Source organism: Serinus canaria, chromosome 1 (assembly GCF_022539315.1).
Source record: "Serinus canaria isolate serCan28SL12 chromosome 1, serCan2020, whole genome shotgun sequence".
Classification (NCBI taxonomy): domain Eukaryota; kingdom Metazoa; phylum Chordata; class Aves; order Passeriformes; family Fringillidae; genus Serinus; species Serinus canaria.
The window spans coordinates 95,397,087-95,412,656 of NC_066313.1; the positions used below are offsets into that span (position 1 = coordinate 95,397,087).

General features: G+C 38.3%; 1 protein-coding gene across 3 annotated transcripts in view; it reads right to left on the bottom strand.

Annotated features, from left to right (window-relative positions):
- Positions 1 to 15,570, bottom strand: part of ARHGAP6 (Rho GTPase activating protein 6) — a 312,914-nt gene that overhangs the window by 110,382 nt on the left and 186,962 nt on the right. Inside the window, exon 1 of one of the 3 annotated variants that reach the window (XM_009089772.4) lies at positions 9,149 to 9,249. The exons of the other annotated variants lie outside the window; for them this stretch is intronic. The gene's annotated coding sequence lies outside the window, so the exon portion shown is untranslated. Of the gene's footprint in view, positions 1 to 9,148; positions 9,250 to 15,570 lie in introns of those variants that run through there. 3 annotated transcript variants of the gene reach the window in all.

A 15,570-nucleotide genomic window follows, 5' to 3' on the forward strand; every position in this document is an offset into this window, starting at 1 on the left:
GTCTTCCTTTCTCCCCTTTCTGAAAATAGGACTGATGTTTCCTTTTTTCTAGTCACTAGGGACTTCACCTGATGCTCAAGACTTTTCAAATGTGGAGAAATAGATTCCATCTTTGGAATAATCAATAATTCAAATAATCTCTTACCAGAAGTGTCAACTTTAAATCACTGGGCAGCACATTCACATTTTGTCTTTGTGTACATGATAACTTTTTTAAGCTAAACTGGGGGAGTAGGGAGAGGTAGTGGATTTTACATCAAATAGAAAATGCCATGCAAAAATTTATGTTAGTAGTGATGCTTCTGCACTGATTAAACTACATGCAAGCCAGTTTTATAAATGCACAGCTCTTGAGGACACAAGCTCTTAAAATAGTTCTATAAATATGCTTTGTAAAATGTTTATGTGGGCTCAGTGGGTGGGCAAATTCACAAAGAGACATGCTAACTCCCTTCTTCCTGATAACCAATAACCAGAAGAGGAAAAAGAAAAGATCCCTTTTAGAAGAATAGTCTAGACAGTTCAAAAATAGCCTCTCTGTGCCCTTGCCAGGTACATAGAAAACTGAAAAAGTAGGAACCATGGTGCTTACTAAATCCAGAGTGTTCTTTTGACTGTGTTCCATCCACCCTCAACCTTCTGGATTTCAGCATGGAGATTCACACCCACTCAGTTCCCAGAGAAGGTCACTTCATCCCAAGGCTTAATTGAGAAGAACCATCAGCAGGTTTCCAGACCTTCATACAATGCAAAATCCTGAATATTAGGAGTACTGGTGATGAAAAGTTGCAAGAGGTTTCAGAAGCTGAGATGTCTTCAGAGCTTTAGCTGATCCTTTCCCTACTTGATCTAATAAAATTCTTTTTTGCTGGCTTGCTAGCTTATGACACATGCATGGCCTGGGGAAGGAGTTAAAGGTAACAAGGGAAATCACATTCCCTCTTTCCTAAAAAAAAAAATAGCAAAGAAGAGCTGTTTATTCTTCCAAGTCAATGTGCATGTTCTGTGCACTCAGATGACATTCCCTCACTGGAGACATGTGGACTTAGATAACATCAATTTATGTTAAATAATCTTAAAATAGAAACACATACAGTGCTGTTTTAAACTTACTAGATAATCCTTTCTCACAGTCTGGTTCTGCATGTTGTTTTTTGTTTTCTTTCAGTATGTGGGAGATATTACCTCATGTTTCAGTGGATGTGGTCATTTTCTCTCTGTGGCCAAGATTATAGATTCTTGCAGGTTCTGTTCCCACACTGGGGGACTCTACATTTCCCTCAAGATCCTGGGTGAGCAGGAATTTGTAAAACTCCACTCTGCAAGTGAGCCTTCACAAACTTGAAGTGACTGAAACCAGAGAGCCCAGGGACAGCAGGAGCTGCTGCAGGAAGGTTTATCACGCAATGATCTGGGATGTTACAGACTCTAATTTCTAAGCAGAATGCTAATGCTGCACACTGCACCAATATAGTAAAGTAATGCTGCAACCATCAGACCATATCATAGATTGACCAATTTTAACTGACAGTACTGAATTATAAATCATGTTTAGCACAGCCAAACTTCAAGTCTGTAAGCACTAAGTCCACTCTGCTCTTATCAGCTGCTATAAATTCTCCATTAGAAACTAAGAACTGTGGAGAGACTGAAGTTTGTTTTTTTATCTTTTTCTCACAAAATTTTGATACTGTCAACCTGAAGACAGTTCTGCAGGTGAAACCTGTTGAAGTTACCAAGCTGCTAAAGACTGAGCTATCATGACCTGGCTCTGCTCAACACTTCTCCTGCCACAGCCAGCACGATCTTTAACTGCTCCTTTCCCAGTCTTCCAGCATGTTGTAAATTTGTCCAGTAGCTAAATAATCAACACAACACACTATACAGAAGACAAAAGAGATTGGGCTTGAATACACCAGTGCAACTAGAAAAAGAGAAAGTGAGCCTAAATTTACCAGGGTTTGTGCTGTGCCTACTTTTCCCCAGCCCCCCTTCCTTAACTCCACAGTATGCATCAGCTCTAACTTGTTTCCCAAGAACACCACCGAAGTCATTGTCAATCTCTAGCCTTAATTTCCCACAGATTGCATGCAAGTCACTAAACCCAAAAATATTACAAGTGGGAAACATTAATTCTGGATGGAGTCCAGATCGGATGATATAAAGTACAATTAAAGGCTTGGCAATTTAACAAATGGCAGAAGCTGCCTAACCACATTAAGAAATACCTTACACACACCTCACATACCTTACACACACCTCAAGGGGCATCTTCAGAAGTTTTATAAGTACCCAGTTTCTTGTATTTACACTCTCCAAAGAGCCACTGTTAATGGTTCTCACAAAACACAGCACACAGAAATCAGACAAATTAAATGCTGCAGCCAAAGGTGATTCCTCCTGGCCCTTAGAAGCAACCATGCTTACACTGCTGAACTGATGATGCATTTTGCAACATTGCTTGGAAGGGAAGACAACTCTCAGCACACTCAGAAAACCTTACTTTTTCTACAACATCCATTTGGAGAGACTAAGGAAATAAGAGTGACTAGATATATTTTTTTTAAATGCAAAGATGCTAGTGTTTTACTCCATGATATAATTCAAGCAAGAAGCAAAAGAAAAGGAAAAAATAGAAAATTACTTATCTGGAGAAAGAATTCTTGTTTCTCAGCAGACCATCTAATTTTATTTAAAAATTACAGTGGCCTGAGTTTTTCTCTAACAAGCACAAAAAGTTCATACTTGCTTGCCCTAGTGAGTGGAAGTAATCATTTTCTGAACTGACAAGTCATTATGAATGTAATTTTGTATTTTTAACTGCAAATCTTCTTAAGTATAGACCGAATCCTAACTCTGATCTAAGGCATCACACCATCACATTTATTTCAATCTCTACATCATACAGGGAGACTCAATACAACCCAATTTTCACAGAGCAGGCTATTGAAATAACCTGAGGTGACAAAATAGGGTAATGCTGAAGGAACTAAAGTAAACCTTTCTAAACCAATAAAATCCTACACCAGACTTCCAACCTATCCCACAAGCACCAAAATTACTTAATAAGCTGCGATTCATCATTCAAATCTTAGGCTGCAGAAAAAGAATTATATATATATGGTATCAGACTAACAAAGAAACAAGAAAAGAAAAAAAATTGACCTAGCCATCTGCATCATGATTCTGATCAATTATTTATTCAGCCAAGCACACCACATAAGAACCCCCAACACCATTGCTACACTTTTGCTCCTAGTTACAAGAGAAATTGCCTTTTTGTCACCTAGTTCATAATCTGCAACAAATTACCTTTTCTGTTTCAGAGATGAAAATTCTGGGATGAGCATTTCCTCCACCTTCCCAACAGGTGTGTTAGACTGCAGCAAGTCAGACATGGTGATGTCTTTCAGGCAAACCTGAGGCTCATTCACAGCAAGCCCCCTCCCATGACAGAGAGCACTTCAAAGCCTAAGAGAGGCCTCTCATAATGTGGAGTTTACACTCAGGATCAGACATCTCTGGGAACTCAGCATCAAAACAGAAACAAAAAAAAAAAAAAAAAAAAAAAAAAAAGACAAGCCATTGAAATGTTTCTCCTCCTGTAAGCAGGTATGGCTGGAATGAAGGTAAACAGTGATCATGTGCATGGTTCCTTGCATTTCTAGGTCTTCATGTTGGTACTTCACTACGGGTTTTGTACTTTTTCAGTCAGTTTGGAGACTTCCCAAAGCACTGCTCACTTCTAAAATGCATGAATTGGCTTCCCTGGAAATAGCACTCAGCTGGAAAAGAACATGAGTTATAAAAGTAAAAATTACACCAGAGAATAAGAGAAAGAAATCCTCTGCGTTTACATTTTAAATTTATGAAGCACTTTGCTATAGTGAAAAATTCACGCAGCACAAAATCTTGGGGAGCAGACTGAAGAAAAGACAATTTTGACAGCCTGGTTTTTCTTTAATTCTATGTTTCTTCCATCTTCCCTACATCTTGGTCATGCCTTCCCACCATCCATGCCTTTAATCCATACTCTAATGCCAACATCAGCTTATGGAATCAGAAGCACCCTGGGCACCCTGATACTGCATTATCCTGTAGAGAGGGACCAGTTCAGTTTTCCATACAGACAGACTGGTGTGGTGGAAGGCATGTTACCCAAAAGCCTTGACATTTCCAGAAAAAGACTTTGCTAACAGCCAGTCATCACTCCCTGAGAAAGATGAGCTAATTAGAAAATGAGAACATTTTTGCAACTTCTTTCAAATATCATCTCAGCAGCTCCTTGAGTTTTCATGAGGAATAAAATCTCTGCCAGCTTTTTTTCAACAAGACCTTTAAATTGTCCTCTTACCTTAAGGCAGCTTTTTCTACACCCAAGACCATAACATCTCCTTACTTTGTTACTGATGCTCTAATTTTGAGTGCAGCATTTGCCCTGGAAATATAATAGGAACTCATAGATTACATTATCTAAACTAAGTACTATTTCCCTTCCCACTCATTTGGAAACTATGCCAAATAAAGCCTAACACACAGTTTACAGTTCATGCCCACACTCAGGACTACATTAACAGCAGCAGATTTGCATGTAAGTAAATGTATCATAATTCTATGCTGTCAGAGGTTTTGGTTGATGGACACTTAGAAATTTACAGTAAACTCTGTGAAGTGCAGTGAAGTTTCTGTGTTTTTAAACCACGATTACATAAAAATCTGAATTTCACATTTTTTCCTGCCTCTTAAAGCAAAGTTTGAGCCTTCAGAGTTGTGTAGACAGTTAGGAAATGTGAATGTTAAGAAAACAAAAATCTAAAGGCTCGTTGAATAGATTTTTAAAAATATATCTCTATATTTTTTAAACCACCTCATGATTTCTTATTCTTCAGACTGGACATTTTGGCTGTAAAGGAATTTTACAGAAGTTTAAAAGAGGTATGGCATGCTACAAGAAAGATGTAAATACATGCACAGCTTTCTCTCTGTCAAAGCATGATTTGCAGGTCTCCTTAATAAAAGGCAGCTGAACAGCATAACACTTGGAGGGATTAACAGTAAAATTAATTTGCTGTTGGTTTGGTCATTTGTGAATTTTACAGATATGCTCCCAGAGCAGAGTGAGAAACCAAATTATTTATAATGCTCCAGAAGGAGAGCACTTCTAGTGTACTACATCTGGAAATGAATATTTATATATTGAATAAGTTTTGCTATTAAAATTAAACTACACAAAACTCTAAGCATCGATTGTGTATCTTTTAAAAATTCAAACAGAAATACACATCACTGCGGTACTGATAATATTCTAAAAAAGCCCCAACATCCACAAGAAATCAACACTTTTCAATATCAGACCATGGTTATACATAAATTTATGTCCAAACACATCTTTACTCACACCTCACTAAACAAGGCATATCCATTCAGAATATGAAGTCACAGCAGGGCAACAGTGATAGTTACCTTCACAGAACTCAGATGATTTTCACTGTGGTGAAAAACAAAGTACAGGAAACTGAGGTTAAGTCAGACCATTACAAAAAGCAACAAAAAAAAAAAAAAAAAAAAAGGCAGAAAAAGTTAAATCTGATCTCTCTGGTTCTGCAGCCCTTTATACCTGCTAAGCACTGCTGACTGCATTTCAGATCACTCTACCATGTGTCAGTGTTTCATTAAATGGCAACCTGTGAACTGCAATCTGGAATAACTGCATGTGAACAAAATACATCCTTTACTCTTGCTGTCAAACCCCCAAGCAAACACACACATACACATACATGAAATAAGTAATTATTTGCTATTCTCTGAATGAAATACTCTGAATATCAGATATACTCTGAATATTCAGATAATATTCTCTGAACTATTTCAATGCTGAACATGGTAGTCCAGAGTCCACTTCAAATTTAGCTTAGTTGAATGTATATTCAACTGTTACATGTTATGATCTGAGACAATGAGTGACTTCTCTTTGAGCAACATGTCTTCCAGAAATGTGGTTTTCAACTTCTTTGAAAACCATTGTCAGGTTAACTCTTTCCTAAAAAATGCACTGTGTGCTATAGATAAAGCTGTAGATAACTTGTACTAAATATATAAGTAATGTGAAGAATTTCACCACATAACATGTTTTAATAAACATACACTTTATTGGGTTGGTATATCATCAATCTCCCCTCTATTCCACAAGATTGTACTACTTCCTCTCAGAAATACAAAAAAAACCAAACAGTCTGGAAAAAAACCCTCAAATTATTTGCAAAGTAAATTCACCAAGGAATTGTTTTGGATTGACACTAGTATCACATTTTCTTCTGACATTCTATAGTCTACTATATTTAATCACAATCAATATTTATATTGCCTAACTTTGACACACATCAAGGTAACATGTCTGACATTGTACTCAGCGTAGGCAGTTCGCACTTCTTAGGATACCAGTTCAGTCAGATGTAATGCTAAATAAGATTTTAAAACAGCAGATGGCATCACTTAGTTATTTTTAACTGTTGCACACTGACCATTTACTGTGTATCATAATCCATTTTTCATTATGATAACCCATAATCCAGGAAATAACAGCCAGGATGAAAACAGACTGGCTCTAAACTCTGAGAGGGACTACAAACTAGATCTGCTATTCCATCTTCCTTTTACAATTTCTTTCCCAGTGTTCCTTGTATAATATCTAGGATATTGTAGGGTGATGAAAAAAGAAGGCAGAAAGATATATTTCCTTTGTCAATTCAGATGATATGCAGATTTGAAAAGGTAAACATTAAAAAAAAAGGTGTCTGTACACAGGTTCCAACTGCCTGGAGAAAGGAGAATTCAGAGATGGCAATGTACCAAGTCATTTTTCTGAACCCTTTTCAGAATAATAAAAACGTGCTCTACCCAAGGTATTTAGAAAGCTCCTGTCACAGAAGCCAGTAGGTGTTACAGTCACAGTGTGTGATCACAGAGGTGCCTTTTTCCATGAACTTGAGGAACTTGATCTTACAATGCTACCAGGGAACAGTCAGCTGGACCATCTTCATCAGGCTCTTGGCAAGACTTGTAAATTCCAGGGTGGCAGCCCATGTTGCAGACCTGGTGCAGAGGTGGTCCTATGCTGCCTGATTCCAGGTAAGGCTGATGGAATCTGCCTCCTCCTGAACCACAAACTATTCCAGAGTACAACAGAGGGTCCCTTGATGCATGGGAAAGGGGGAATAAACCATACAGAGAAGGGAAAAAAGTAAGGCCAGAATACAGGAGAAACACTCTCCTCCTAACCCACAGTTCTGATTTTCTTTGCCCACTCCTAACATTTTCTCCAGGCTCACTCTTAAAAATCTTTCCAAAGAGCCATGCTGTACACATGGTCTGAATTTGGACACTGCAGTCTGACTGGAGTCTGAGCAATTCTCTGCAGGGTTCCCAAGGGTATCCTTACTTGCTGGGTAAGTGCAAATGCCCACCAGAATTCACACTGAGTATTTAGTGTGCATTTTATAGCAGCCAAGAGCTTGACCTGAGCATCTTCTGTTGGTAGTAATAGATTTTTAATGAATAACGAGTCACAAAAACCAACAGGGCAAAGGAACTTGCATGGAAGCTACAGGGTTCTTCAGGAAAGAAAAAAATGCTGCAGAAAATACTGAAAACAAATGTTAGAAGTAATGAAGTCATTATAAAATCTTTTCATTTTCTTTCTTCATAAAGCTTGGTTTTCACCCCTAGTGTTTAGATCAGCATTACACTACCAAAGCATTCATCCTTTTTGCTCTAAGCCTAGGGCAGAAATAAGCCTTTTTAGTCACTCAGAGCACGTCATTACACCTCTGTTTGGAAAGCAAACAGAGCTCCAAAAGCTGTGAGGAACAGAGGGAAAAAAGGGAAAGTATCAATCTCTGGTACAATTAATTGCCCTTTTTTTTTTTTTTTCAATGGAAGTCGCTTTCTAAAGAGTTGTTAGTGCATATATTAGACAAAATTTCTTTTCCCCATGGGTTAATTTCTTTTCCAACCTGTTAGCAATACAAATTGAATGTTACTGCAGGACACAGAATCCACAACAGAATGAATTAAACTTATGTATCCAGCAATAATAGGAATCCAAACTAACAGCACTGTTACTAAAGTCACAATAATTGGCATTGATACTCACTGTAGCCATATGCTTTCTGCTGAGTCAGTTTTGAAATACCAAAGTCCAAAAGGTAGACAGAAAATAGAAGAATAAATTCCTAGAGGTCACCAAATAGTTGGTACAACAAATGTTGTTTATAGTGAACGTCACAACCATAACAACAAGAATTATCTGACACAGTTGTCTGCAGTACCAGTGGTTTTGATTTAAGTGATCTTGCCCTGTCTTAAGGTAGAGCTCCATAGAGAAACACGATTTGGACACAAAATCCCCAAGACATGAGCTCAAGAGGTCTGTCCTCAGTGTCAGAGGTGAGGTCAGGTAGACTTCAAATTTTAGCTGAAGCATACTCATTGAAGCATTAGACCGTATTCTGACATTACTTAGAGGACTAAAATTACACAGAGGTCTTGCAGGGCTGTCTAAACCAGAAGCGACTCAGTTGCCTAAGCCCTGCTGCAATCAGCAGCTATTACATTGCTTTAAATTCTGTAAAATACCACTGAGGACTTCCAGTACATTTATGTACCTAGGCATTTCCAAATATCTGGTCTCTAGATACAGGTGGAGCCCTTTAAAATTCTCAATATGGAAGCCATTCTGTCCTATTTGATGAATTCTGTGATAACTGAATCTCACAATCAACCCATGTATTTCATTCTTTATGCACACGCACACATTCAGAAACAGAGGAAAAGCATTTTCAAAAATCACAGGGAAATTTCTGTAGACAAGCCTACATTATTTTACAGTTGAGCTATGCTGTGTTAATGAAGCACTATATTCCCCCCAGGAAAATTTATTTATTTACTTCTGACAGGAATAAGCAGATCTCTAGAGCTCCAACAATTCCTACCACGAACCCCGAAAGGATTCAGGTCATGATCTGCCTTCCCGCACCTACAGAATAATTTTCTTCCCAAATACTCCTTCCCATTTTTTCAAGACTAGTGTTCCCACCTGAATTCTGAATTTAAATAAGCAGTAAGAACATTTCTCAACAAATCTACTTACACCTTTATCCCAATCCCAGCTGTCCTAGTTGGTTTGCAGACACCTGTGCAGCAAATGCCAAAGGGACTCACTGGCTATGTCCTCAGTTCCTTTAACAGAGTGCAATTCTGAAAACAAGAAAAATTATCTCCTCATTTCTGTCTTCTACAGTGCTTCTGAACTGGTGGTAGGAGGAGCAGAAAGTCTCCCTATCTTGCAATGTGAGAAAAAGCGAAAATTCCCATCAGAAGTGACTCACCAACATTAATCATATATACACCAGATTGAAAGGCACTCAGAACATGAAGTCAGAATCCCAGCCTCAGCTAAGCAAATGAGAAGCAAATTTCTCAGTACTACCATATTCTTTTAACTGCTCTATCTGTACAGTTTTGTACCATGAAGCTGATGAATATAAATTTATTGTTTCTAGCACTGAACTTCTACAACGAAGTGCTGCTAAATCTTATGGAAGAACAAGCAGCTGAGTAGCATGGAACTTCCTGTGTCTTGAAATGAATAAGCACCAGTGTGAAGATTTTCACATGTCAAACACTCATAGTGACATGACTTACTACCTGGCCCGTGCATTAAAATGAATATCCTTATAGCTTAACCAAGCAGATGAAGATTAGAATCTTAAATAACCAAATTACACTGCAGGTCAAGATATTTAGTCTTCTGTTTGCTTCTCACAGGGAGTACTGTGAATTTTATTCACCAGCACAAAATCCAAGAAAAAAAATCCAGAGTGTACTGCTTAGATTCAGGACTACAGCTGAATACAGGGGATGAGTAGGCTTGAAGAAAAAGAGAAAAATAGTAAGAAAAGGTCCTATTGCCTCCAAAAGGAAGTTTGAGAATGAGAGGATTTATTTTCTTATTTAAAAAACACAACAAAGCCATTTGGACATATATACATGCTACTTGAATCTACAAAGCAGGGAATTTTCCCATTCACACATTTGCCATACTGCTGTACATTCTTCATAAACTGGACTCAGGCTTTTTGCCTTTCTAGTGTTCTTAACTCTATATAATACTAACTATTCAGCTCTCACAGCACTATACCCAGAATTAAATATATTATATGAACAATATTCTATTAGCCATAAAAAACCAACAGTATGATTACAAAAAGTAAACTACACTCCTCCTATTTTTCAGGGAAGTATTCCAAGGCCCAGAACTAGATTATAGTCTGTCACAGTCCTGTAAACTCAGGATAAATCAAGTGCTTGGCATAAAAGAAATCAAGCCTCACTGCAATACAGTGCTTGAGCTACTGCCAAGTTAACAATGTCTATTGGCATTCAACTACATTGCATTTCCAGAAGGTAAGGCACAACTTCAGCATGAGCAAGGCTGCTCTGAGCAAGAGACTTGTTCCATTCAGATCAACACTCACCTGACAAATAGGTTTAATATATAGCACTGTGTGACACACAAAACAGGCAAGGATATAAATTTAACTCCTCACTGATTGCTAGAGGATATTTAACTCAAACATTATAACTATCACTGTAAATAATAATACTTATGTAAATCCTGCCTATGACTTGCAAACTTAAGAACAAAATGGTCAGATTTTCTTCTGAGTAGATGTATTTAAAAGAGTCCTGGTTTCAAACTGGGTTCTGTTATACTTCAGACATTTATACTTCCCTAGAGAAAATGCTTGCATGACTTCAGAGCTTCAGTCTGTTCTATTTCCTCACACAAAAGAAGACCTTGTTACTTTGGACAGATCATGTCTTGCTTCTGCTATTCCCTCTTCCAAATCTTGACAGGGAGCAAGACCCCCAGGATGACCACAGTGATAATCTCACTCTCTGTGACATGGGAATGTGGCTTTTTGCATAAATATGCTGCTTCAGCCTTAGGTTACAACCACTCACTTTGAGAAGCTTTTTGAGGCAGGTTGATGCTGTGCCCTCAACCTTTGAGAAGATCAAACTTGACTTCATCATCTGAAATCTGAGGTACCCCAAAACACTCCTCACTTCTGAGACACTTGGGTCTGCTTGTGTATCATTCAAGAAAACAAAACTCTAGAAAACAGAATCATGAACTGTCCATGATGCCACATTTAAAGGGGTGCCCAGCAATGCCAGTAAATTAAGTTAGCCAGGGAGAAAAGAGTTAACTGGGACCTGGCAGGGTGGAATAGCCACAGAACTCCAGTACAGACCCAAAACCATCTCTCTCTCTCTCTATTATGAATACACAGGAAGACAACTTTGCCCTAAAGGAAGCTCACATCAATCTTTCAGTAAAGGTTAGCTGGAGTAGGACCACCCTCATTTGTTCTGCTTTCACACCTTGTTTGTGGAAGTTTTTCTAATGTCTTAACTGGCAAAAACGTCTGACACAAGGAAAGCCTTTTTTAAAACAGAGCTGGGCTAAGGTTCACAAACTTCTCATGAGGTTCCTGAAGGTTTTATCTTACAGATTCAGTCACTACTTTGTAAAGCAAGAAACAGAGACATTCTAATTTTTGATGACTAGGCTTTTACACAGTATTTTGACATGTTTGAAAGAAATGCACTCAGTAGAAAGGGTTTGAGACATCCTAGGATACAAATGTCCCTGAAGAATAACTCCACATCCTCTGGGTAAAGATTTTATGTAATAAGTAAAAAGAAAGACTGGTGATAAAGTGATCCAAATTGCTACTGATGGTCCCAATGCCATGTTATTGTAGTCTGATGTGCAAAAGCATGCAAGATCTTGAAAAGTCACATTAATAACGTACAAAAGTTCAGTCAGTCTAAGGGCTATCACTTTGGTTGTTACATAAGATCCTATAAAGAAAAAAAATCAGAAGAAGGCAAGTCTTTGTTTCTTGGTAGAATTTGAGAACATAAAAAATGACTGTTTGATTTTACTTTGAAAATTAACATCTTCTCTCTTTTGTGCAGTGTTAGAAGCAAGTGGGAATAATACCTCACAGCATTTGAGAGTTGTGACTAGTAGGAACAAAGCAACCATGATCAGCTTGCAGTCACGTTTAGAACAACATATACAGCTCATTGAATCCAGAGCAGCACAGGGGACCAATCCATACTCCTGTGAAGTACCCAGCTCTCAACAGTCACTCCAATTTACATGTGAGAAAACCAAAATAAAAGGTTGGCGCCACATGCCTAACAGGGACTGTACACAGGTGTTTAAATTTAGACCAGGAAAACTGCCCAGCTTTCCACAGCCCTTCTGGCACGATCAGTAAAATGTCAGTCTGGTCTCCAAACCTCAGCCCCACCACACCACACTGAGGTCCACAGAGCAGTGACTGAAAAGGCAGAAAGTACCTCTGGGTGGTCTCCCAAGGCACATGTGAAAGGCCACATGCTTACAGGACAAAGAGATGACCAGTTTTAATTCAAAAACATGGGATTAGGCTATTCTGGAAAAAAGGAATTAAAAAAAAAAAAAAGAGCTTCAGGCTCAGAACACTACACAGATATCAGAATATATTTCTGAAAAAAAAAAAAAAGAACAAAAGTAAACTAAGGAAAGGGTGAATGAAAAAAAAAAAAAAAAAGCCCACAAATCAAACCCAAAAGTCAGATAAAAAAAACCAAACCAACATAATGAACCAGAGCAAACATAAAGAGATTCCCAATTTTAGCCTATTCCCTAACCTAGTGGCTTGTAGCTCCAATAAATTGGCTTGCAACCTCTCTCCAGGCCACCCTGGAGAACAGTGAACCCATGTTTTCTGGGTCCTGTGCAGCCCTCTCTGGCACACTGGCAGGTCTGTGATGCAGCACCAGCTTCATCCTTTCCACGGCACAGGGAGCTCAGGCACTCGCTCAAGGCTGCAGCTTCCTCTCCAGAAAAAGCCAAGCATCTCAGAAGTCTGTTAAAACTCAGCAGTCTGACACTTCCCTCCCTATTTTCCTGGAGCCCCAAGGAAATTGTTTAAGGTCAGCAGGAAACCATTTGTAGAGGCAGGAGCAGCAGTGCAGCAGCAGTGTCAGATGCAGACCCCACCCTGAGCTCACTGCCCAAGTACGAGTGCATCCATCTCCAAGACCCAGGGCTTGATCCCTTCTCTCCTCCAGATGCTTTACAGGAACTGCTCTCAGACAGGCTGGAACACAGTGTGAAGTGCTACATTTCAAGTACATTTCTCTGCTCTTAAGACGCTGATTCCTCTTTCTTGTCTGTTTAGAAACATACTGAAGTAACATCCACCATAAATAAAACAAATGCCTTTGGAAAAGGCCTCGGCAAGATGCTCAGAAAGTCTTCTGCAGTTTGTGATTCAATCTGTTTCCTTCTCCAGTTTAACCTGACACGTTAGCATGTTATTAATCTGTGTGATGCTTCAGATATTTTCAGTAAGTCTTACTGAGATTAATTTTCCTCCCATTTAGACTAAATGTGAGTTTTCATCCATCCATCTGAATTTTTTCACTGATCAGAGAACAAGTTCTAAACTAAGTTCTCCATTGATATGGAGAAAATGGAAAGGGGCTGATCTGAATATGGAAAATCAGAAATTGCAATGCAATCTAAATATAAAACTCACATGAAATTTAACTCTCAGAGGCAAGGGGACAGTTTTATCTTCTACATTTCTAATTAATTTCTACCCTGTTAAGTACACCCAAATGCAAAGTTGCCTTCTTTTCTACCTAATGATATACAAGTCCCAGAAAATTATGTTGGTAAACAGGAATAATGACCAGTCTTGATGGTGGTATAATAAGAAAGGAACAAAAGAAGGATCATGAAAAATTGTAGAAGTAAGCATTCAGTACCCAAAGGGAACAATTCATGGGAAGTTAATGAGTAGCCAGTATGGGACTGAGCAGGAAATCAACAGTGTCAGAAACCTATGGAAGAAAAGCAGCAAATGTAAACAAGAAGAACACAGAATGAAAGAGGATATTGGCAACAGGTAAAGAAAAATTCAGGGCTTTAGAAAATGAGAAGCATTGAAATGAATTTCAACTGAATTGAAATACAGTCAGATGCAGGAAGGTGAGAAAAAAAAACAAGGCCAGAAGAGTCACAAATAATTTCAAAAAATAGGGCACCATTTAAAAAATAACTTGATATTCAAATTTTGGCAGCCTGTCAAATTTTAATTACCTTTTCAATTACTAATTATGTCTTCTAATTTACTGAATAAGACAGAATTTCAAGAGTTTTAATGCTACCTTTTTTTTTTCACCTCTGTGATCTCCTCATGACAGTGGAGAATGAATCTCTTCAATGACAAGAACAGGGCATTTGGTACAAGAAAATTTCTGTCCCTTACCACTACAAGAAACCCTGAGTAAAGGCCTATCCTAAATGAAGGACAAGGCAGAAATTTCAGCTACATCAGTGGTTTATTTGTGAAAATACACCTCTCTGAGAAAGCAACCTATGTAAAATGGAAATTATGCTTAATTTTTTTTTTGTAGTCTTAACTGGAATAATTACTTGTCCAATTACTTGTGAGCATCAGAGAGAACACAGCTGATGAGCATCAGCAGGCACACATGACACACAGCAGTGGTACCTGCACATGAGCACACCAAGTTACTCATATACTCACCTGAAGCATCTCCATTTCTTCCTAACTGTTCTCCAGACTGACTTCCTTTTAATCAAACAAAAGCCCTAAAGATACTGTTGGGTCCAAAGCCAGTGTTATCACCCCCAGGTCACCTGCTACCCCTCCTCTGGGCAGCAGCACTGGGACACAGGAAGGGCAGGGAGCAAATTCCGGCATTTCCCCTGCAGTATGGAAAGGAATAGCAGTGCTTTATGCAGGGCAAAGCTGTCATGGTTAGTGCTGTAAGTAATGCCTAGCCCAAAGTACAAAGATACCTGGAGCTTTGCTCCTGCTCCCTCAGGGATAGTACAGAACATGTTGTTATTTACAAACTACTGAGAAAAGGCCAATTGCACACCTTTCACTTATTATGCCTTTCAACTACACGTGTCAAATCTTAAAATTATATAAATTAAGGTGCATTGGCCATGGGAACATGAACTCATTTTTGTACTACTGCTTTTCCTAAAATTACTTTAACAGGCAGATTATTATTTAAAATAGAGCTTTTAGTCTTTTTGCTCAAATTCAATGGGAACACTTATGCAATGCATGTCAAAATGAAATTAAGGTGCATTTAAATCTGGCCTTTGATGAGATTCAATGTATAGAGAGTAGTGCTTACTCTGGAGCCACTTGGAAAGACATCCTTTATCTCTTATTTTAATTTCAGCATTTAAGACTAATTCTTTCAATAATTGTTAATGCTTAATTAAGAAAGATGACAGCAAAAGTAATCTCTCTCAGAGGATCCAAAATAAATATAAATGCCATTTCAGAACACCTGTTGTTATAGATTAGGTATAATTAATATTGGTGAAAATGGAAAAAAACTGGATTAAACTGATACTGTACATCCAGGGAACCCTGATAAAGTAAAAACTCCTGT